Source organism: Pogona vitticeps, chromosome 2 (assembly GCF_051106095.1).
Source record: "Pogona vitticeps strain Pit_001003342236 chromosome 2, PviZW2.1, whole genome shotgun sequence".
NCBI classification, from domain to species: Eukaryota; Metazoa; Chordata; class Lepidosauria; order Squamata; family Agamidae; genus Pogona; species Pogona vitticeps.
The window spans coordinates 69,671,954-69,693,977 of record NC_135784.1 but is presented as its reverse complement, the minus strand read 5'-3'; the positions used below and the strand labels follow the sequence as shown (position 1 = coordinate 69,693,977).

The window sequence follows — 22,024 nt, the reverse complement described above, 5'->3', positions numbered from 1 at the left end:
ATCTCCAAATCCTGGGTTATTTTTTAAAGTATTATTAGTCCATGAAACTTTTAGTGGTGCATGGTCGGAGGTTATTATCGGTGCAAAGTCAATTTTATCTAACAGTGGTGCAAAGGATTCTGATATAATTATATGATCTATCCTTGAGTAGGTTTCATATTTCTTTGAAAGAAAAGCATAATCTCTTTCCTTAAGGTTTAAATATCTCCATCCATCGATTAAATTTTCTTTTTCCAATAATTTCCCAATTCTAATTCTATCCCGATAGTTTTCTATTTTTGAGGTTGTATCCCTCTTTCCATTCAAAATACAATTTGTATCTCTCCCCCAGCATAATTTCTTCCCATGCAAATTGCTTCATTTTCCTTAATAACTTTTCCATAAATACTACTTGACCCACATATGGTGCATAAAATGACCCAATAGTCAATAGATTATTTTCTAGTTTCGCTCTTACTAATATATATCTTCCCTCTAGATCCCTTAACTGATCTGCTACTACAGATTTTGACTCTTTCATAACAGTTGTAGCAAATGGGTTAGGAACACCAGAGAAGAGGTACAGTATTTGTTGTTGTTTAGTCATTAAGTTGTGTCTGACTCTTTTTGACCCCATGGACCAGAGCACGCCAGACCCTCCTGTCTTCACAAAGAGGTATAATGAAAACAATACTAAGTTTGGGAGCCAATGTTATTCTGTTTCAGGAGGTGCACCAGAAAAAACAAGGGCAAGATATTATTAATCATTCATCTCTTGGAGACCAATATACTGCAAAGGGAACAAACAAATCAAGCTACCAATAGCTCCTTCTTGCCTCTTTCAAAGAGATCTCCATCTCTCTGCCAAATCTTTTCCCCTGTCTTTGTCTGTTGTTGAAAGCAGTCATGTTTGTTCCTTTGCTGTTGATCTGTTCACAACTGTAAGTAAATGAACATTTTTTATTCTTTCTACTACTAATGTATCAGAGTATGTTACTGAGACTGTAAGTGCCAGTTAATGAGAAAAGGGGAGGACTAACCTAAAAAACTTGGTTATTCTGCTCTGTGAATAGGGATTCACTTCTGCACTTCTGCTGTGCAGTTAAAGGAATTTAATAAAAAAAATCAAACTCTGCAACAGAAAGCAGAACAGGGCTTATTCTGTAGCACTAACAAGAGTAAAGAAATCTCACACCCACAAAGTGCCAACCAGTGAAGCTCTTTTGATTGTGGTGCAGAGTAGGGATGGGTGAGAACTTATTAGAATGTTTTTAATAAATAAGAACTTCCAAAAACATGCACACTTTCACATTTTACAAATTAAATGCCAGGAACTTGATTTTAAATTTGAAAATGAAAGAAAATGAAATGGAGAAGTTTGCCTCTTAAGTTAGAAAGAAGGTTTTAAGTGCTTAACTCTTGAACTGTAGCCTGTGGGCCAAAATGTAGCCCACAGAAGGTCTGCATCTGCCTTATAGAGGATTCAGGGATGCACCTCCCAGAAGTCCTGGGCCTTACCTCCAGAACCCATTATATAATTGGAAGTGCCCTGAGTCACATCCCTAGTTCAGAAGTTACAGAACACATGGATGAATCCCACTTTGAGCCTTCAGTTAGTGACCCAAGATAATATCAGAATTTCTGCATACATCAGAAAAAATTGGGGTGGTGGGGGATAGAGATAACTATTGGGTTTCTCTCCACTTGTGAATGGGTTCAGTTTCAAATTTTGACAACTCCTCACTTTGTGTGGGAAATATCACAAGAGACGTCTTCTTAACTTTAACAACTTTGTCTTTATTGGTAACAGGTAAATCAGAAATATTCATGATAGGATCGAAAAAGCTTAACTCAGCCAACATGCCATAACTGTCTAACACATAGTCCTGACCACCATCCATTGAGCTCACAGGGGTGCTGGGCCAAACATCTCCGCATCTGCTGGCTTCCTGAGGGGCGCGCTCCGCACTGCACAGATGGTGCCGCAGCATGGGTGTCGGGCCCAGTCTCCTTCTGGAGGGGGAGTATTATATTGCCAATCCGGTCTAATCACTTGCTGCCCTCGGCCCTTTATTCTTAGGAAATACTACCACTGACCATTCTAATGTCTCATATTTCACCTCTCCTCCTTCTTTTGGAGTAGGATCCGGTAGCAGTCCACCCAGTTTCAAATTGGGGAAGTCTCTCAGCAACTCCTGGGTCTTTACTCTTTCATATTTTCTCAACCTCTTTTGTTTCCACAACTCCAACTCTACCTCGAACCACCGCTCTCCCTGACTACTTATACTCTCCTGCCAAACTGACAGTTCTTGCTCCTCCCCTTTCTTATCCCCGCACTCCTCCACTAAATTCACTTCAAATTTCCCACTTCGCTCTGTCTTCTTTTCCACCGCTGCGTTCTCCCTCTGGTCCACCTGTTCCTTTCCACTCTCAGTTTTCTCTCCCCCCCCTTCTCCTTTGTCCTCTGGGGATGGCACACTGTCCTCTGGGCAACCTTCGCACCACTACAGTGACAAGGTAAGCAGGACTAGGAAAAAACCAACTGTTGTTTCTAATCAGTAACTGGAAATGACAGTGATTCCCTCCACTTATCCCCTGAGGGGCAAACAAAGGGACTTTCACCAAGCAGAAAGAGGCATGCAACTCTGAATGCATGCGAAAAAGCAAAGATTGGTATCGGCAAGAATTCAATAATGGTATGCGCCAAGCATGTCACATATTTCTCCTGTGGTGATTTTAAACTGTGAATATGTTTTACATAAAGCTTGGTATTTTCAAGCATGGCAAGTTGACTGGGTTTGACTGACTATAACGTACAGTAGAAGGATGTGTGCCAGGAGGAGCAGTTATGATAGCTGAAAAGAGCTATGACTGGACCTGGGCGAGGACGAGGCTTTCATATTTTAAGGACTTCCACTCCTGCAAGTTGTGAGAAGCTCCCAATGAAAGCGCTCAAACAGGCAGGAGATACAGGTACCCTCTCACTTTTCTGCTGTTCCTGTGCTGTTTCTCTGCCAATCCGGAAGAAATGTGCCCCACTATGTGGGGTGGGGGTTGCAAGGATTCCCCACAATGGGAGTTCCAGCCTCCACAACTGTATATTGGGTTAGTGCTAAGAGACACAGTTTATGTAATGTCACCAAAGTAAACAAGGCTGTGTGTTTCACCAGAAGCATCCTTACTTTTTAAAAGGGCAATGTGACGTCAGCCCCGAGCTGTTATGTACCTCACTTAGCACTGTTGGACTTTATTAACAAGTCAACATGCCAATCAGTGTATGATCGCCTGAGAGGAAGTGCTTGTTTACTTACTAACATGCTAGGTAGTTAGGCTGACTTCCCTTCCTGTCCCTGACCAAATAACTAAAACTCTTTCTTGGTTGGCAAATGTAACTCCTCCTCTGTCCTTCAATTGCATAGTTGCCTTTGTTTTAGTACCAGAAGGTTTTGGGAGAAAATGGAGGATGGATGCTCTGCTGAACCCCTGCCTTACGTCCATCATATTTTCTCTTTCAACCATGAGATCTGAGAGAACTCACTTTTGCCTCTTACTATTTTAACCTTTTTTCTTCATCCTTCTTGCTACACTCTAAGAGAGCCTGTTTACTACTGTATATTCTGCTGCTACTTGAATCAGGTTTTTGCCTGCAAGTTGCTAGTTTTCAGTGAGTAAAAATCTATTTTCTTTTTATCTTAAAAGCAGTGTCTGAGTAATCAGTCTTAACTCCAAACATTGATAATCTTTTCATTGTGCAATTAAGGGAATTAAGGATATTCTTCTCTGCTGGGACTACAAAGCTCATAAGCTTTTCTAAAAAAATTTTTGTAAAAAATACAGAGAGTTTAGGGGTGGATGTCATTTGGAAGGCAGATAGAGAGAGTATGTAGAGGGTACCTCGCCCCCCCATAACATGCAAGCCATGTCTTTACCTTTATATGTGTCCCTTATATGTGTGTGTTTCTCAAAATATTTGCAATGTGTGCAAAGGAAATTTGTCAACAATTTTATCAGTCTGTGAATAAAATACATTTACTGTAGTGGTCAAAATCCTATTGTACACCTATTGTACAGTACATTTAACTTGAGGTTGCACCAGTAGTAGTTGCACAGCATGCATGGTAGCTACGCAACAGCTGAGGCAGAAGTGCAATCCCTGAAGCACTTTCACCAGCATATTGTGCAGTTGGCTACACTGGGTACACATGACTTGATTGTGCAACGGCATGGCACAATCCCTTGTTGCTTGGTGTAATGTCCAGCACATTTAAGTTGTTATGCCAGCACAAACAAGATACTGGCCAGTTATTTTCTTTAAAGTACAGGTTTTTAATTCAGCTTTTCCTAAAAAATGCTTTTTAATTCAATTTTTGAGCCATGTGTCATGAAGTACCTTGTTTTGAGTTACATATTAGTGCATATGAGGATCATTCAGACCCAACAAATATTTTCTCCACCATTTTAGTGGCCAGCTTAATATTACACTTTGCAAAGAAAATTACTCTCGGTCACACTGACCTGGACACCATACCTAGGAAGTCTCCTCTTTGTTCTAAACAGCTCATGGAATGATCCATTCCACATGTGGTTCCTCTATTTCCACTACTGATACAATGGGGAGTTTAGTGCCAACAAGGTGTCTCTGGCTTGCATTAACTACAAGCAAAATAAAGTGAGGCACAAAGGTACAGTGCTCCACATTTGATAATAGGATTCTGGCCAAACATGTTAATCAAAGATTGATGCACGTAGAAAACCTCCAGGATGCTAAGCCATTTGGGATATGTTTCAGCTTGTGCAATCTGCACATCTAAACAAGTTACTTGAAGTCTGAGGCCCCCTGCTCCAGATGCTGGCCCATCTTTGTCATTAAAAGCTGACGGCACTAGGCTTACTATAGAGCCTCAAAAACCCAAAGCTTCCTTTCACATGAATGTTGATTTTTAAATGGCAGATGGATCATTAAAGGAACTTATAGGTGTCCAAATACAAGTGGTAATGCAGTACAGTACAATACAATAAAATGTACAAACAATAAATTTAGAAAGTCCATGGGCAGTAGCTACAATTAGCCAACTATCTGAAATATTACTAGGCCTTGCAAAGAATAAGTAACCACAAGGTCCTAGACTCTAGAAGCAAACATACATGAAAAAGGTAAGCAAATAAAGTCCCTAATTAAATAAATCACTGTTTATTAATCTACTGTTATTGTTGTTTTGCTAATCTATTGGTATTGTTGTTTTGCCTTTCAGTCATACTGCAGCCTCACTGGAAGAAAAGTAGCATCAGTCAACACTGTAGTGCCATCTACCTCTTCAGAGAATCAGGTTTGGGTTTGTTTCATTTTTAAGAAATCAGAAGATGACTGAGACTAGGAAGGGCAGCATTGAAGGAATTACAAAAGACTATCAAATGTAAGGATGTGTCCTTGGAGACCAAGACCAGGTATTTCCTGTCAGCATGTATGGGTTTGAAAGCTGTAGTTATGAAAGCTGACAGGAAAAAAATTGTTTGAAATGTGGTGCTGGAGGAGAGGTTTATGGGCTGCTAAAAAGACAAACAAGTGGGTCCTAGATCAAATGAACCCTGAACTATTTCTGGAGGCAAAATGTTGAAACGGAAGCTGTCCTACTCTGGGCACATCATGAGAAGGCAGGATTTTCTGGAGAAAGAGAACAGTGCCGAGAAAGGTAGATGGCAGCAGGAAAAGAGAAAGACCAAATACGAAATGGACTGGCTTCCTAAAGGAAGCCATAAACTTGAATCTACAAGAGCTGAACAAGGCTGTTGAGGACAGGATGTTCTGGAGATGGCTCATTCATGGGGTTGGCATAGGTCAGAGGCAACTTGATGGCACATAACAACAAGAACCAAATCTTGCCCAAAATCTGGATAAGTTTTTTTTTGTAGACTACAACTTTTAGAATCCCGGTGTCCTTGCGCATTTTAAAAAAGGGACATCATCCAAATAAGTTACTTTTCCAGACTCTAGTTATGCTTTTTTTCCCTACAGTTTATGAATTGCCATGTAGTAGAATTTCTTCTTTCTTTAACAGGACTTCCAACATATATCTGAAGAAGCATGCTTAGATGTACATATGCTTATGAAAAATGAAAACTAGTCAGTTTTATAGGGGCCACATGACTGTTTCTGGCTTCCCTTTTGTTACAACTGACTAAGATGGCGATCTGCTATATTGCATTAAACAATATCTATATTTGTTAAAACTCCATGAACCACCCATTCATTTGTGGTGCTCCGTTTAAATAATTTTTGGCAACAATGATTTCTACATCTACACAGTTGAGTATTCACCTTTTAACGATATGGATAAGAACTGGGTTTTGTTCAGTCCCTTGAGATGGCTTTAATTTTAATTGCTTTTCTTTCCTTTGATAAGGGCAATAGCTTTGCTTCAAAGTTTTCAATTAATTTAGAAAGAAAGTGGTGTCTCCATAGTAATCTAGCAGGAATGTTGCTTCCCATGTGGTTTTTGAAAATAAAACAATGAGGCCTTTCTTCGAGGATGACAACAATGCAGCGAAACGGGGACTCGGTACCACCAAGCTGAGTGGCAGAGCGCAGCATCACTAAAGAAGAAGAACACGTCCACTGGTAGAAATGCATGTCCTCTTTCTGCTTCATTAAGCACTTTTTTCAACTTTGGTTTTGAACTTCCTTTCCAGCTGTCACATCTTGGGCAAGTAGACATTGCTGCATTAATTTTAACAGAATTTAACCTTCAAAACCGATTACGACAGGATCCATAAAACTAAGAAATTTTTGAAGGTCCTATACCATTTTAAAGGAGAAGGGATATGTAAGGAAGTGACAAAGTCCTGCAGTGAATGTTCAGAAATGGGAACTGCTGGGATAGAACCAGGGAAGCTTCCTTTTCTAACAGGCACCGGAGCTCAGCTGCTCCAGAGAGCAGAACTCAAACCAATGGATTCAAATTAAAAGAATGGAAAAACTAACTACACTTTTGGAAGAGCCTCCTGAGAGTAAGAACTGTTCAACAATAGAACAGACTACCTTGAAAAGCTGTGGACTCTCCTCTCCTGGAGGTGTTTCAATAGAGGATAGATGGCCTACCTTTCCCTGTAGCTTTTCTGCACTAGATGACCCTTGAGGTTTCTGTCTATTCTACAGTTCTATGACTCTGTTAAGGATAAATCTGGGACCAATACACTGCCAAGGTCTTGTGATAAAAATTGTGAGATTCAATGTAGTAGCCAAAAAGAACCGGTCAGAAGAAACACATTCTAATGAAATGCACAATGCAAGATGAAACCTATATGTTAAAGAAAGACATTAATGTGCATGCACATGCTGGGCATATGTCTGTACTGTCACATGAAAATAGGTTCCACCAGATCCATATGGCTACACGTGGGGATCCAGAATTTGCAGGATATTTACACTTCAGTGGTACCTCGCAAGATGATGACCCTGCAAAATGCCGAATCCACATGACGACGAGGTTTTGCGACTGCCATTGCGCTTCACAAAACAGTGATTCCTATGGGGGAATTTCGCTGGACGACGTTTTGGTCGGTGCTTCCCCAGACGCTTTTTTCCCCGGGACCGATGCTTAGCAAGGGGACGATTCAACAGCTGATCAGGAGCTTTGCAAAATGGCTTCCCTAGGATGTTTTCTTTCGCAAGACAGTGATTTAAAATGGCTTCCGTATGGGTGATCTTCACTGGACGATGACTATTTTCCCCAGTGGGGAAACATTTTTTGCAAGATGATGATTTTGCTAAACAGCGATTTCAATGGAACGCATTATCATCATCTTGCGGGGCACCACTGTATATCAAATTGGGGTAGTTTAAATACCTGAGAGATGATTGGAGCATACGCTGAGGGACAGAGTGAATTGGAAGGCCTAATATCAACAGACAACTATACAGTTGTAGCACAGTCTCTGAAGTTAGAAATCATTGACTTTATCCACCAAGGCCATCAAGGTCTAACCAAATGCTACATGCAAGTCAAGCAGATTGCATGATAGTGAATCAGAAGTAAAATAAAGAACTCAATGTTATTGACTACTGCAGAGAAACTGATCAACACAATGGAAGGAACTTTCAACACAACATACCCAACAGAATGTGAAGAAAGCTAATAACCAACTTCTTTGAATTGGGAGTCAACACTGTTTGACTGCCATGGACTGCTCTACAATACTGTTATACTAGGATGCTCCCTTGTCTGGCAGTAGCAGCAATAGCATTGTTGCATAAATGAAGTACATATTATGACATTTTAGATTAAATGAACAACAAATAAATGGCACCAGAATTCTGGTCATTCCAGTTATTTTACAACTTTTACAGTGTTACTCACCAACATCTCTCAATATCTATCCTCACCAAATGGAAGAGCCACAGATGGCAATATAGCCTGCAAAGTTTATTCAAATTAAATTTTGAGTCAGAAGGACCCAGCTATTGCTCCTTTAAGCTGCAAGTCAACCCACTGCTATCTCCTGAATATATGACCCAGCAGAATTGCTAAGGGGGTGACAGATCAGAGCATTGGCTCCAGTTATAGAGAAGAATCCATGTTTCCAACGCTCTGTGTTTCCAGTGCTCTTCCTGCAGAGCAAGAACAGGCAGAAGGTAAGCTGTGTCTGGGAGGACATTTTTTTTTAAATTTGGTGTGGTATTTTTTTTTCCCTAGGCTTGTGGATTTTTAGGCTTGCAAGGGTGCGTCTGCTCTGACCTTTGCACTTTTAACACCTATGGCATGTTTGTTTCTTGCCAAACGAGGTGCCTGTGTAGAAATGCTCCAAGTGTAAGTTGGTGGTCCTCTTGGAAGACAAGGTCAGGCAGTGGGAGGCCTGTGTTTCTAATCTTCAAACTATTAGGGACCAGCCCAGGTAGGTGGGGCTCGTCAGCCTTGGAAGGCAGCCTATCTAGGAGAAGGAAAACTCCGATTTCAAACCTCCACTGCCTTGTGGCTATATCCACTGATGGAAAAGGCTTCAGGAGATAACCTTGAGGCACAATCCGGAGCCGGAGTCTCGGAGGCAGTTCCTGTCATTCTCTCAACTCCTGAGACGTCGCTGTAACCAGTTGTATTGGGTCTTGCCTTCCCATTGGACTATTTCAGAGATGTGGAGAGGGAGGATTTTCTGCTTGGGTGAAACAGCCTATTGTCCATATTATTTTACTCAGGCTTTGTGTTCTGGAGAGGATACTCCAGCTTCACATACAGTGTCGAAATAACACGGGAAGTAGCAGTTGCTGATTATAAGTCTTTGCTCAATTGGTGTAGAACATGACGCCAGGGGCTACTTCTGATGGTGGGAGATGTCATTGCACCTCACTAGGTAGCTACTGCCTGCCTTAAGCTGGGCAGCCCCCGCCAGTAAGGTGCTACCTTGCCACAGTCTGTTAATCCCACGGGGTGCATGGGGTTTAGGGCGAAAGCCGACAAGCAATCGATAACCCTGCACCATGCAACAATCATAAGAAAACTTCTGCCCTAAAGTTGGGCACCTGAAATGTTCAGACAATGACCCCTGGCTTTTCTGACGATCTGCAGGAAATAAATGACATGTGCAGGACAGCTGTCATCAACACAGAACTGAATAAACTGCAGATGGACATTGTTGCCCTGCAAGAGCTGAGATTGCCAGACATGAGATCTGTCCAAGAAAAAAAAAACTTCTCATTCTTCTGTCAGGGAAAAACATCGAATGAGACCAGGGAATATGGTGTTGGCTTTGCAGTCAGAAATACTCTGCTGAGCTCCATTGTTCCATCTACTGTGGGGAGTGAAAGAATCCTGTCTCTGAAGCTCTACTCATCAGTGGGACCGGTCACCCTCATTAATGCATATGCACCAACACTGTTGTACACAACAGTAGTGAAAGACAAATTCTACAACGATCTGGCAGCTACTATCAAAAAAGTCCCTGAGAGAGAGCCACTGTTTATTCTTGGAGAGTTTAACGCTAGAGTTCGTGCTGATCACAATTCTTGGCCCACTTGTCTAGGCCGTTTTGGCATTGGGAAGATTAACTAAAATGGCCAACACTCACTGGAGTTTTGCTGTTATTATGGTCTTTGTGTTGGCAATATGTTCTTTAATATGAAGCTTCAACACAGAGTTTCCCGGAGCATTGTCATCAGCTCAGTTTGATCTTCACTAGACGATCTAGCCTTCATAGTATTACGATCACATGCAGTTACCAGAGGGCTGATCGCGATACTGATCACTCCCTGTTGTGTAGTAGAGTAAAATTGCAAGCAAAGAGATTGTATCACATGAAAAAGGAAGGAAGACCACATATTGACATCAGCAAGACTTGTGATCAAAGAAAAGTGGAGGAATTTGCCTAAACGCTTGAGGAAACCCTTCCAGGCCTGGCTGATGTAAATGTTGCTGAACGATGGGAACATTTCAAGAAAGCTTTTTATAACACCGCCTTGTCCACTTTTGGCTAGAAGACCAAAAATACAGCAGACTGGTTCGAAGCCCATTCGAAAGAGTTGATGCCAGCCATCGAGAATAAGAGGAAAGCTCTAGCAGCATACAAAGCCTGTTCTAGTGAGAACAACTTGCAGGCTCTTCGAGCTGCTCATAGCCAAGTCCAACAGGCTGCCAGGAGATGTTCCATCGATTATTGGCTTCAGCTCTGCTCTCAGACACAGCTCTGCTCTCAGACAGAGGTAATATCAAGGGAATGTATGACGGTATCAAGCAGGCTTTAAGTCCAATACAGAAGAAATCTGTTCCTTTGAAGTCTGCTACAGGCGTGATTATCCAGGACCGAGCACAGCAGATGGAACACTGGGTGCAGCACTACTCTGAGCTATATTCCAATGTAATAACCGAAGAGGCATTAAATAACATCGAGTGCCTGCCTGTCTTGGAAGACCTGGACAGTGAACCAACTTTAGCAGAAATAAAAACAGCCTTGGATTCCCTCGCCTCCGGCAAGGCACCTGGGAAGGATAACATCCCTGTTGAAGTGCTGAAGCGCTGTTAAGAGATCATCACCACCGAGCTGTATGAAATCTTTTGTCTTTGCTGGAGGGAAGGTGGAGTACCACAAGACATGAAGGATGCAAACACATTGTATAAGAACAAAGGAGACAGGGGCAACTGCAGTAACTACCATGGCATCTCTCTTCTCAGCGCTATAGGGAAGCTGCTTGCCTGTGTTGTGCTGAAGAGGCTCCAGGTGCTTGCAGACAGAGTCTATCAAGAATCACAGTGTGATTTTGAGCTAACAGATCCACCACTGACATGGTATTTTCCCTCAGACAGTAGCAGGAGAAATGTAGGCAACAACACAGCCACTCTTTGTGGCCTTCATAGATCTTACAAAGGCCTTTGATTTGGTTAGCAGGGACAGCCTTTTTAAAATACTTTCCAAGATTGGATGTCCACCTAGACTCCTTAACATCACCAGGTCCTTTCATGAGGAAATGAAGGGCACTGTAGTTTTTAATGGCTCCACATCAGATCCCTTTGACATCTGAAGTGGAGTGAAACAGGGCTGTGTCCTCGTGCCGACCCTGTTTGGGATCTTTTTTTGCTGCTGAAGCGTGCCTTTGGAACTGCAATAGAAGTTGTCTATCTCCAGACTAGATCAAATGGAAACCTCTTTAATCTCTCTAGATTGAGAGCAAAGACCAAAGTCCAGCTGAAATGCATGCAGAACTTCCTCTTTGTTGATGATGCAGCTGCTGTTGCCCACTCTGCTGAAGACCTCCAACAACTCATGAATTGTTTTAACAAGGCCTGCCAAGACTTTGGACTAACAATCAGCCTGAAGAAAATACAAGTCTTGGGCCAGGGTGTGGACTCACCTCCCTCTATTACCATCTCCACACAAGAATTGGAGATTGTTCATGACTTTGTGTACCTTGGCTCAACCATCTCTGACACTCCCTCCCTAGATTCCGAGCTGGATTAATGCATTGGCAAAGCAGCTACCATGTTCTCTAGACTCACAAAGAGAGTATGGCTTAATAAGAAACTGACGGCATATACCAAGATCCAGGTCTATAGAGCCTGTGTCCTGAGCCCACTCCTGTACTGCAGTGAGTTCTGGACCCTTTGTGCATGGCAGGAGAGGAAGCTGAACACATTTCATATGTATTCAGGAAGGCTTTCACGGCTGGCATCTAATGGTTGTTGTGGGTTTTTTGGGCTCTTTGGCTGTGTTCTGAAGATTGTTCTTCCTAACATTTCACCAGTCTCTGTGGCCGGCATCTTCAGAGGACAGCACTTTGTGCTCTGGTGTAGTTGGCTTGAGAGTGGAGTATTTATGGCTATGAGATAGCGTGCAAAAGGTCAATGAACTCTACCCAGCCACAAGGACCGGGGATCACTATACTCAAAAGACCAGCTAATGACATCTATCAAGCACAGTGACAGATAATCTCTCCTCTTTATCAAAACAACACACCCACAACGACACACTAATCACCCATCTCCAGAAAACGACAAAAGCCTATCTCACAGCCATAAATACTCCACTCTCAAGCCAACTACACCAGAGCACTGGCGAAACGTTAGGAAGAACAACCTTCAGAACATGGCCAAAGAGCCCAAAAAACCCACAACAAACATTCCATATGTATTGTCTCTGACATATTTTGGTATCACCTGGCAAGACAAAGTTTCAAATAGAGTAGTCCCAGAAGGAGCTGGAATTTTTAGCATGTATACATTACTGAAACAGCGACGTCTACGTTGGCTTGGGCATGTCGTGAGAACGGCTGATGGTCAGATTCCAAAAGATCTCCTGTATGGAGAATTAGTGCAGGGAAATTGCCTCAGAGGGAGACCACAGCTGCGATACAAGGACATCTGCAAGCGGGTTCTGAAGGCCTTAGGAATGGACCTCAACAGATGGGAAACCCTGACATCTGAGCATTTAGCCTGGAGGCAGGCGGTGCATTATGGTCTCTTGCATTTTGAAGAGACACTTATCCATCAGGCCGAGGCAAAGAGGCAGTCCCGAAAAGACGGGTTACTTACCTGTAACCATGGTTCTTCAAGTGGTCATTCTGTGAATTCACACAAAAAGGGTTAAGTCAGTGCCTGCACTGGTCTCCTCGGAATGTTCTCGAGCTCTGTAAAAAGAAACATAGTTAGGACTGCCTATACTGCGCATGCTCTGCCCACCCAAGCCTCAGTTCCATTTATCCACCACAGATATTCATGCATGAGATATAAATATGCAGTGACGGATAGTGGGGAGGTCGGGTGGGATTGTGTGAATTCACAGAATGACCACTTGAAGAACCATGGTTACACGTAAGTAACCCGTCTTTCTTCAGCGTGGTTTTCTGTGAATGCACACAAAAAGGGTGACTAACAAGCTAGCTTACCGGAAGGTGGGTCGTCACTGAAGGGCGGATGCCAGGACAGCTCTCCCAAATCTTGTTTCCTTCTTGGCCCTCATGTCTAGTCTATAATGGGTGATAAAGGTGGACACCCAGGACCAAGTAGCAGTCCTGCATATTTCAGGGAGATCGACACCACGTAGAAGAGCTGTGGAGGAGGCTACTGCCCTGGTGGAGTGAGCACGCAAACCTTCAGGCGGAGTCTTCTGGTGAAGGTCATAAGCCAAAGATATTGTGGAAACAAGCCATCTTGAGAGTGACGAAGAGGAAGCTGGTAGACCCTTCTTTTGTCCGAAATAACACAGAAAGAGTTTGGGAGACAACCTGAAGTCCTTGGTACATGAGACATAAAAAGAAAGTGCCCATCTGACATCCAAGGTGTGAAGCATGCGCTCTGTGTCATTGGCAGGTTGTGAAAACAAGATCGGAAGTATTAGAGATTGATTCAGATGAAATTCTGAGATGACTTTTGGAAGAAAGGAAACGTCCGTGTGCAGCACCACTTCATCGTGGAAAAACTGTAAGAAAGGCTGATCAACTCGAAGAGCAGCAAGCTCGCTAGCCTGACGAGCAGACGTGATGGCGACTAGAAACACCTTCAAAGACAGTAACTTGAGAGAAGAGGTAGCCAGAAGTTCGAATGGTGAACGTATTAGGGAATTCAATACCAAATGAAGTGACCACTGAGGTACTGGTGGTTTAACGGGAGGTCGCAAGTGGGTAAGTCCTTTGAGGAAAGCTTTGACCATGGGATGAGAGAAAAACCAGGAAGAAGGAGAGTCTCTAGGTTGAAATGAGACAATCACCACAATGTAAACTCTTAAAGTAGAAACAGACAACTTGAAATCGAACAAATAACGGAGAAACTGTAACAGTGTAGAGAGTGAGGCTGGAGAAGCCGATAGTCCTCTAGACTCAGTGAATTTGAGAAAACTCTTCCATTTATAACTATATAATGTAGAGGTTGATGCCTTCTTAGATTTATCTAAGATCTCCTTGATCTCCAGGATATCTTCCATGCAGTGAGACGCAACATGTTCAGATTGGGGTGGAAGATCTTGCCTGCATCCTGAGTGAGCAGAGCAGGAAAATTCAGAAGTCTCACAGAGTCTGTTGCCATCTCTAACAAGGTTGGAAACCAAGACTGTCGAGGTCAAAAGGGTGTCACTAGAATTGCCTCTGCTGACTCCTGTTGGAGTTTCACCAGCGTTCTCTGTACCAGAGGAAACGGGGGGGGGGGGGAACAGGTAGAGCAGACCCATCTTCCATGAGATCATGAAGGCATTGCCCAAAGAATTCTGTCCCCGTCCCGCCCAGAGGACATTTCACATTTTGATGAGTGGCAAAAAGATCTATGACAGGGGTGCCCCAGTGGCAGCATAGTTGGTGAAACACTGGTGCATCTAGCTCCCACTTGTGTATCTGGTTCTTGCAGCGACTGAGTTTGTTGGCCATGATGTTGTCCTCTGTCAAGACGTGAACTGCCACTGGGAATATGTGGTGACGATAGCACCATTCCCAGACAGTCACAGTCAGAAAGAGTAGGGATTGAGAATGCGTGCCCCCTTGCTTGTTTTTGTAGTTCATGGCTGTGGTATTGTCTGTGACCATCTATACACCACGACCACGTACTATGGGGAAGAAAGCTTTGAGTGCTTTTATAACTGCTAGAATTTCTAGATGGTTGATGTGAAAACCCTGCTCTTGAAGTGACCAACGAGCATGGACGCGATGCGGGCTGCAGTGCGCTCCCCATCCTGTAGGACTCGCATCTGTGGTGACTTAGATGGTTAGACGTAGAGGACGAAATGGACGTCCCACTTGCAAATGTGGTACAAAGGCCCACCACTGCAGTTGCTGCGTTAGTTCTCGGGTCACTGGGAGACGTTTCTCCTGATGGTCCTGGCGAGGGTCGAAGAGGGACAAAAACCATGTTTGGAGGGACCTGAGTTTCAGCCGTGCATGAGCCAAGGTAGGCGTCATCAATGCCATGAGCCCCAGAAGGTGTTGGGCATGCTTGGCTGACACTATGACTCCTGGACGAAACCTTCCTATGGCTTTGTGAATCTTTTGAATCCGCTCTTGGACGCGTCTATTGTGGCATCAATGTAATTTACCACTTTTGAGGGAGAGAAATGAGATTTCTTGTAATTCACTGTGAGGCCGAGATTGTGAAGAACACGAAGAATCAATTTTGTGTCTTTCAGGGCTCTGCATCTGGATGATGAGACCACTAACCAATCGTCGATGTATAGAAAAACATGGACACCGTTGAGTCTCAGGTAAGCTGCCACAGGTGCCATGCATTTCGTAAACGTCCGAGGGGCCGTGGTGAGCCCGAAAGGGAGAGCAAGGAATTGATAAAGAGTGTCCTGAAAGATGAATCTTAGAAACCTGCGATGATCGGGGTGAATGGTTATGTGAAAATAGGCGTCCTTTAAATCTATGACCATGAACCAATTATTTCTTTTTAGGAGATGCATGATGGATTCCAATGTCACCATCCAGAACTGATGCGGATGAAGGTAAGTGTTCAGGTTTCTGAGGTCCAGGATGGGTCTCATCCCTCCGTCTTTTTTGGTAACAGCAAAGTACCTTGAATAAAATCCGTTTGCGATGTCTCTTTTTGGTACTCTTTGAATGGCGTCTTTTTGTAGCAGAGAGCGAACCTCCTCCTCTAGGACAGGGTCGAATGAAGTATACTCTACGTGACCTAGAGGAGGATATTTTGTAAACTCTAGATGATAACCGGAATAAATGATGTTTAGAACCCAGGAATCGTTTGTGATGGTGGACCAATTTTGAAAAAATGCTTGAAGCCTTGTGTCGGGACTGGGAATTGGCAAAACAATTGTAGAGTCAAAGATATTGTTTATGTTTTTTTGCAGGCGGTTTGTAAGACTGGCGGCGTTGAGATGTTTGAGCATGGTAAGTAGATGTCGCAGAGGTACCTTGTGATGATCTGGACTGAGATTGACTCTTGAATTGTCTGTATTGTTGAGGAGGCTGGTTATATTGGCCAGAAGATTTTTTCCATTGGTACCTACTGAACCTGGGTTGAGGCTGGATGTAATGTGATTTAGCTGTCTTCTTGGCCTTATGCAGTTCTTCAAGATGACCATCAGTCTTTTCTTTAAAAAGACCAGAGGTATCGAAAGGTAAGTCTTCCAGTTTGGTCTTTACATCATCGAGAATATTTGCAGAACGCATGTCTACGAAGAGTGACAGCCGTAACTAAAATCCTGGCGGCAGCTTCCACCGAGTGTCTAGTAGCAATCCTTTGATGCTTCGAAACGGTCTGGGCCTCTTCAAAGATGTTGAGATAGGCTTGACAAGTATTCTCTGGTAGCATCTTTAGACCTGGTAAAACCTTGAGCCATAGCTGCTTTTGGTAGGCTCCTAATGCAGTCTGATAATTAGCTACCCGAAGCATGAAGGAAATTAGAGAATAAAGCCTCCTGCCTATCATTTCCAACTTCTTGCCTTCTTTGTTCGTTGGGATAACATGAGCCTTCCCTGTTGGCTTTGTACAGCTCGTCTCGACTATGAGAAAGTTAGGAATAGGATGCTTGATTCTGTACATGTTGATTTCTGTTGATTCTGTACATGTTCTCAGTATGCATGGGCAAAGGGACCGAAGCTGAAGGATGGTCCCGAAGTTCTTTAATAATGTCCAATAAAGCTGGCAAGAAGGAGAGACTAGGAGGTGGAGAACGTTCCTTGTTGATATCTCTGAATATAAGATCCTCTTCTGGAGGGGCTGGTTCATAAACATGCAATTTGAGAGTCTTCGCAAGCCAGGACAGCATCTGAGAATAGGAGGAAAAATCCTCTGAGGGAGAAGAGTCATGCGGGTGGCCTGTGTCAGATTCCACTGTCTCTCCCACCGGTATCTCAGGAGGTTCGGGTTGTGGAGGATGCTCAGCTTCTGAATCAGAAGCTTGTGAAGAGAATGGAGCCTCGTCGTCCGACAACAGTTCGTGACCTCTCTTTCAACATGAAGCCTGGACATCGAGAGTTGCCGTTGTAGCGCGCTGGGGTGGAAGCGGCGCGGTAGATGTCGAAGGAGCGGCAGGGGGAGCCTCAGTCGGTTGAACCACCGGCGGGACTGATTGGGGAGCCTTTTCAACCTCTTTTCAATGTTGACATCGGTGCTTCTTTGGAGGGGTCAATGTGGAGGAATATGAAGAAAGGTATACTGTACATATTTCACCCAGCACGACGTCAGTGCGATCAGACGACGTCGAAGATGATGAAGTAGAGGAATGACGTCTGTGGTGGTGCTTGTGCCACCTATGCCTCGACCCCGAGGTAGAAGAATCATCGGAAATCGATCTATACCGACGTCAAGAGCGCCGATGTCTCCCATTAATGTGCCTGCGAGGGGATCGATGTCGATCGCGGGAACAGTGTTTCTTTTTCCCAGACCTCTTTCGCGGTGGCGAAGCAGGGCGGGAAGGTAGAGGAGACATGGATTGAGCCGGAGAAGCCCGCCTGGTAGACACGGGGCTCAAAGGGCCAGATCCCAAGCTTGCAGTTGCCTGAACAAGCTGACTTGGCGTGGGAGAGGGGACGCCAAGGGGTAAAACCGGCTCCGTTTGTTGAGGAGGGAGTGGGGTAGCCACCTCCGACATCGAATCTTTATCCCTCGACGAGTCCTCCAGGATAGGGGAAGGAAGATCAGAAGTTATAGGTAATAATTGCGGAGCAGGGTCCTTAGACTTAACTGACCCTTTGTTTTTTACTTGTTTTCCAGATTTTGCAGGGGCCCCTGCTTTAGGAGCGGATGATTTCTTTGGTGCAGACGACTTCTTTGGAGGTTTCCCCATAGGTACGTCCGTGGGTTTAACAACTGATGACTGAGTCACAGACCCTTCTGCATGGGGAGCAGAAGAAGAAGCAGGGAGCTCCATAGATGACGGTTGAGAGGCCGACAGCGCAGAGTTCCAGAGATGTAATTTTAGTCTCTGCTGTTGCGCCTTCAGGGCAGCCTTGGTGAACGCCTTGCAATGCTCGCAGTTCTGGGACGAATGCGATTTCCCAAGGCAAAAAAGACAAGTGTTGTGCCCATCGTGGAAGGGGATTTTAGCAGAGCAGACAATACACTGGCTAAAAGGACCGGAGGGTGGAGGGGGCATAGACAAGGCTGAAGTAAATAGGAGCAGCCGGTAAAAAAGGGCGGGAAAGTAACTCACAGAGGTGAGGAACAGGAAAATAGCGAAAAAACACCAAGGCAGAGTCCATATATCCAAGAGAGTTTTCAGTAAACGCACCAAGCCAGAAAAATCAAAGCCAAAAAAAAGAGTAAAAACTAGAAAAATCAAAGCCAGAAAAAAGAGTAAAAGCCAAGAAGAACCACTTCACACGGCGGAGAAATGGAACTGAGGCTTGGGCGGATGGAGCATGCGCAGTATAGGCAGTCCTAACTATGTTTCTTTTTACAGAGCTCAAGAACATTCTGAGGAGACCAGCGCAGGTGCTGACTTAACCCTTTTTGTGTGAATTCACAGAAGACCATACTGAAGAACCAGCAAAATCAGGAGACTAGGGACAGATTGTATTTGTCTTCAGTGTGAAAGGGATTGTCACTCTCGAATTGGCCTTCTCAGCCACACTAGATGCTGTTCCAGGTCCTCTATTCAGAGCACGTTACCATAGTCTCTTGAGACTGAAGGATTCTTAATCTGAGAGCAGAATCATTTTCCAAAGAGGCTTGCCTGGGAAAAAGTTGAATCTTCAGATTATCAGTTTTGTGTGGGCTGATGAACATTTCTAAATGTTCATAAACTTGTGTGGCTTATGAACATTACAGGACAATTTAGTGCAAATATTACTGTGCTTGGAGCCGGGGGAGGGGGGAAATCACATTATTAAGCTTATTTGAATGAAGGAAAGGCATAGCAGATGCCAGCTATTAGATTATTTTAAAAAATGAATCATCCAGATAATATACCATAGAAAATTCAACAGAAACCAGTGCCATGTATGTCTCTGAGAACACATATGTACTAAATGCACTAGTATTATCTGGATATGACAACTCAGATTATTTCTCATTCTGGATGAGCTGTTTCGAAGCCCTGAAGAGTTAGTAATAAATGATGGAATACTTGGACTAACAGATGTTTCAACAATGTTAATTCATTTGTTTGTTTGTTTTTTTAAAATTAGAGTAGTTGGAGAGAAATGTGTGGAAGTATTTGTTATAGAGTTTAGTCACTAGGCGGCACTGGACTCTCTGAATGCATTCCAGGAATTTCCTCTTCTGTATTGTTCAGCTGTGTTAGCTAGTACAGATGGGTGGGGAACTTGTAGGACACAGCAGTCTGAATTCTACTGAAGAACACATACTCTCTCTCAAAACTCTGTTTCAGCTTCCTCTAACTCTACCATGACATGATGAATTGAACAAAATTGCAGCTAGTGTCAAAAATAGATATGTCTGTGGAGCTCCTTTTCTCTCATTCGTGTTTATTTGCCTTACAGTCCTTGAACAGTAGAACAGGCAGAATGATATGATTTACCGGTTTTTAAAAGTATTTAAACTCTGTGCCTCAATACAGGTTTCTATAATATATTTTAAGCTGGCTGGAAAGTTCTGTGAGTTACCGTATTTCCCTGAAAATAAAACAGGCTCTTATATAATTTTTTTTCTCCAAAAATAAAACACATTAGGGCTTATTTTCAGGGAACGTTTCATTTTTTCATGTACAACCATCTACATTTATTCAAATACAGTCATGTCGTCTTCTTCTGGTTGCTGCACAAGGGTGGAGGGCGGGGTTTCACTTAACTAGAGCTTATTTTGGGGGTAGGGCTTATATTACGAGTATCCTGAAAAATCATACTAGGACTTATTTTCAGGTTAGGTTATTTTCGGGGAAACAGGGTAAATATCTGACTGTGGTGCTAGAGGTTGGGAGTTCGGTTCCCACACTGTGCCTCTGGGGAGATGAGCCAGCCTGTGTGGCCTTGGGCAAGCTGCACCGTCCCAGGGTGCCCCTAGAAGAGGAGGGAATGGTAAACCACTTCTGAGTATGCTCTACCTAGAAAACCCTGAAGAGGCTTGCCATAAGTCAGAATTGACTTATGGTAGGAGAGGCCCTGTTAGTCACCAACTACCTATTCTTTTACATCTACAATTCCTTAGGTAAAACAGTGGGCAACTACACATTTGAATGACTGGGAGAGTCAAAGAAAAGTCTATCATAGGAAAGTTAGCAGTGTAGTGCTAAAACTATTAGCTAGTAACAATGCTGTTAAAGAGGGAGGAGCGGCTCAGTACATCCCAGATCATTTAAGAACCCCTGAAAGCTGACTGCTGATTGTTAAGGAGCTCACTCTCTGCCTAGCACTTCTAAGATTCACATCTAGGCAGAACATTCAAGCTGAATTCCCCATGATTCTTCTTTCAAATATTTTCTAGATGCATCAGCATTAAGGTAGATTTAGATGAGTGTCATGATAACATTAGTTTGAAATATACATATAGGGCACTTATGTGCTCAAACACTTAAGTCAGAGCTACAAGAGGTGTTAAGAAAAAAAAGCAAGAGGTGTTAAAAGATTATTATATAATAACTGGATATATTTTTCTTCCATTCTAATGATGTTATGGGAGGGAAAAACTGTTGTAAACAATAGTAGATCAAAAATGTCTCCCCATATATTCCAGGATTTCTCAAGGGCTTAGATGGCCTTATCATAGGGTTTATTCAAGGTAAGAAATATCCAGGAGTAGTTTAACATTGCTGTTTTCTGTGCAGAACAACAGTTAGATCGAGTGTCACTTTCATACACCACTGCTATACAGTATTTGCTTTTCAGGAGTTTCTCTGACCCCCATCATCATTGGAATACAGCCATTACTCCTAAACAGGGTGGATGCATCAATCTGGTGCCTCCGTTTTTACTGTTCCGCCTTACTTGACCCTGCAAGAAATCTAAATTAGTACAGTGGTGCCTCACAAGATGATGTTAATCCGTTCCGTGGAAATTGCTGTCTTGCGAAAACATAGTCTTACGAAAACAAATTTCTCATAGGAATGCATTGGAAATTAATTAATGCGTTCCTAGGGGATTTTTTTTAAAAAAAAGGAGCTTAAGGGGTAGGGAGTTGGGGAAGCACTATGGGAGGACTGGCGGGGGGGTGTCCCCTCCCCACGATCACCAGCTTTGGAGGTCCCCCGCCAGTCCTCTGATGCTGCAGGAAAAACCTCTGAAGTGCTCTAAAGCAGGCACCAGTGGTTTCAGTGCACCCCTGCCAGGGCTCTGATAGTGCATGGGAAGCCATCAGAACCCTGGTGTGGGTGCCTCGAAACCACCTGCGCCCGCTTTAGAGCACTTTGGTGGCTTTTCCTGCACTATTAGGAAAAGCCTCCAAAATGCTCTAAAGCGGGCACGGGTGGTTTTGGGGCACCCCCGCCAGGGCTCTGATGGTGCAGGAGAAGCCATCAGAACCCTGGCAGGGGTGCCCTGAAACCACACACACTGGCTTTGGGGGTCCCCCAGGGCTTACCTTGCACCATGGGAGGACTCGCGCGGGTCCCTCTGTGCAGCGATCGGTGTTTGTAGACGCTTGTCTGAAACCAATCTTAAAATTCCCTCCTCTTCCTCCAGCCTTTGGCAAGTCTCAGAAGGGAAAAGGGGGGACAAGAGCATTGGAAG

At 43.6% G+C, this 22,024-nt stretch overlaps 2 long non-coding RNA genes across 2 annotated transcripts; both read left to right on the top strand.

The window, feature by feature from the left end:
* Positions 1–2,961: 2,961 nt before the first annotated feature.
* On the top strand, positions 2,962–15,878 carry LOC144586451 (uncharacterized). Its single transcript, XR_013541289.1, has 3 exons — positions 2,962–5,306; positions 15,565–15,639; positions 15,832–15,878. It is a non-coding gene; the product is annotated as an uncharacterized LOC144586451 (long non-coding RNA).
* Positions 15,879–18,112: 2,234 nt separating this feature from the next.
* On the top strand, positions 18,113–19,476 carry LOC144586613 (uncharacterized). The gene is made up of 2 exons (XR_013541538.1): positions 18,113–18,188; positions 18,802–19,476. It is a non-coding gene; the product is annotated as an uncharacterized LOC144586613 (long non-coding RNA).
* The last annotated feature ends 2,548 nt before the right edge of the window (positions 19,477–22,024 follow it).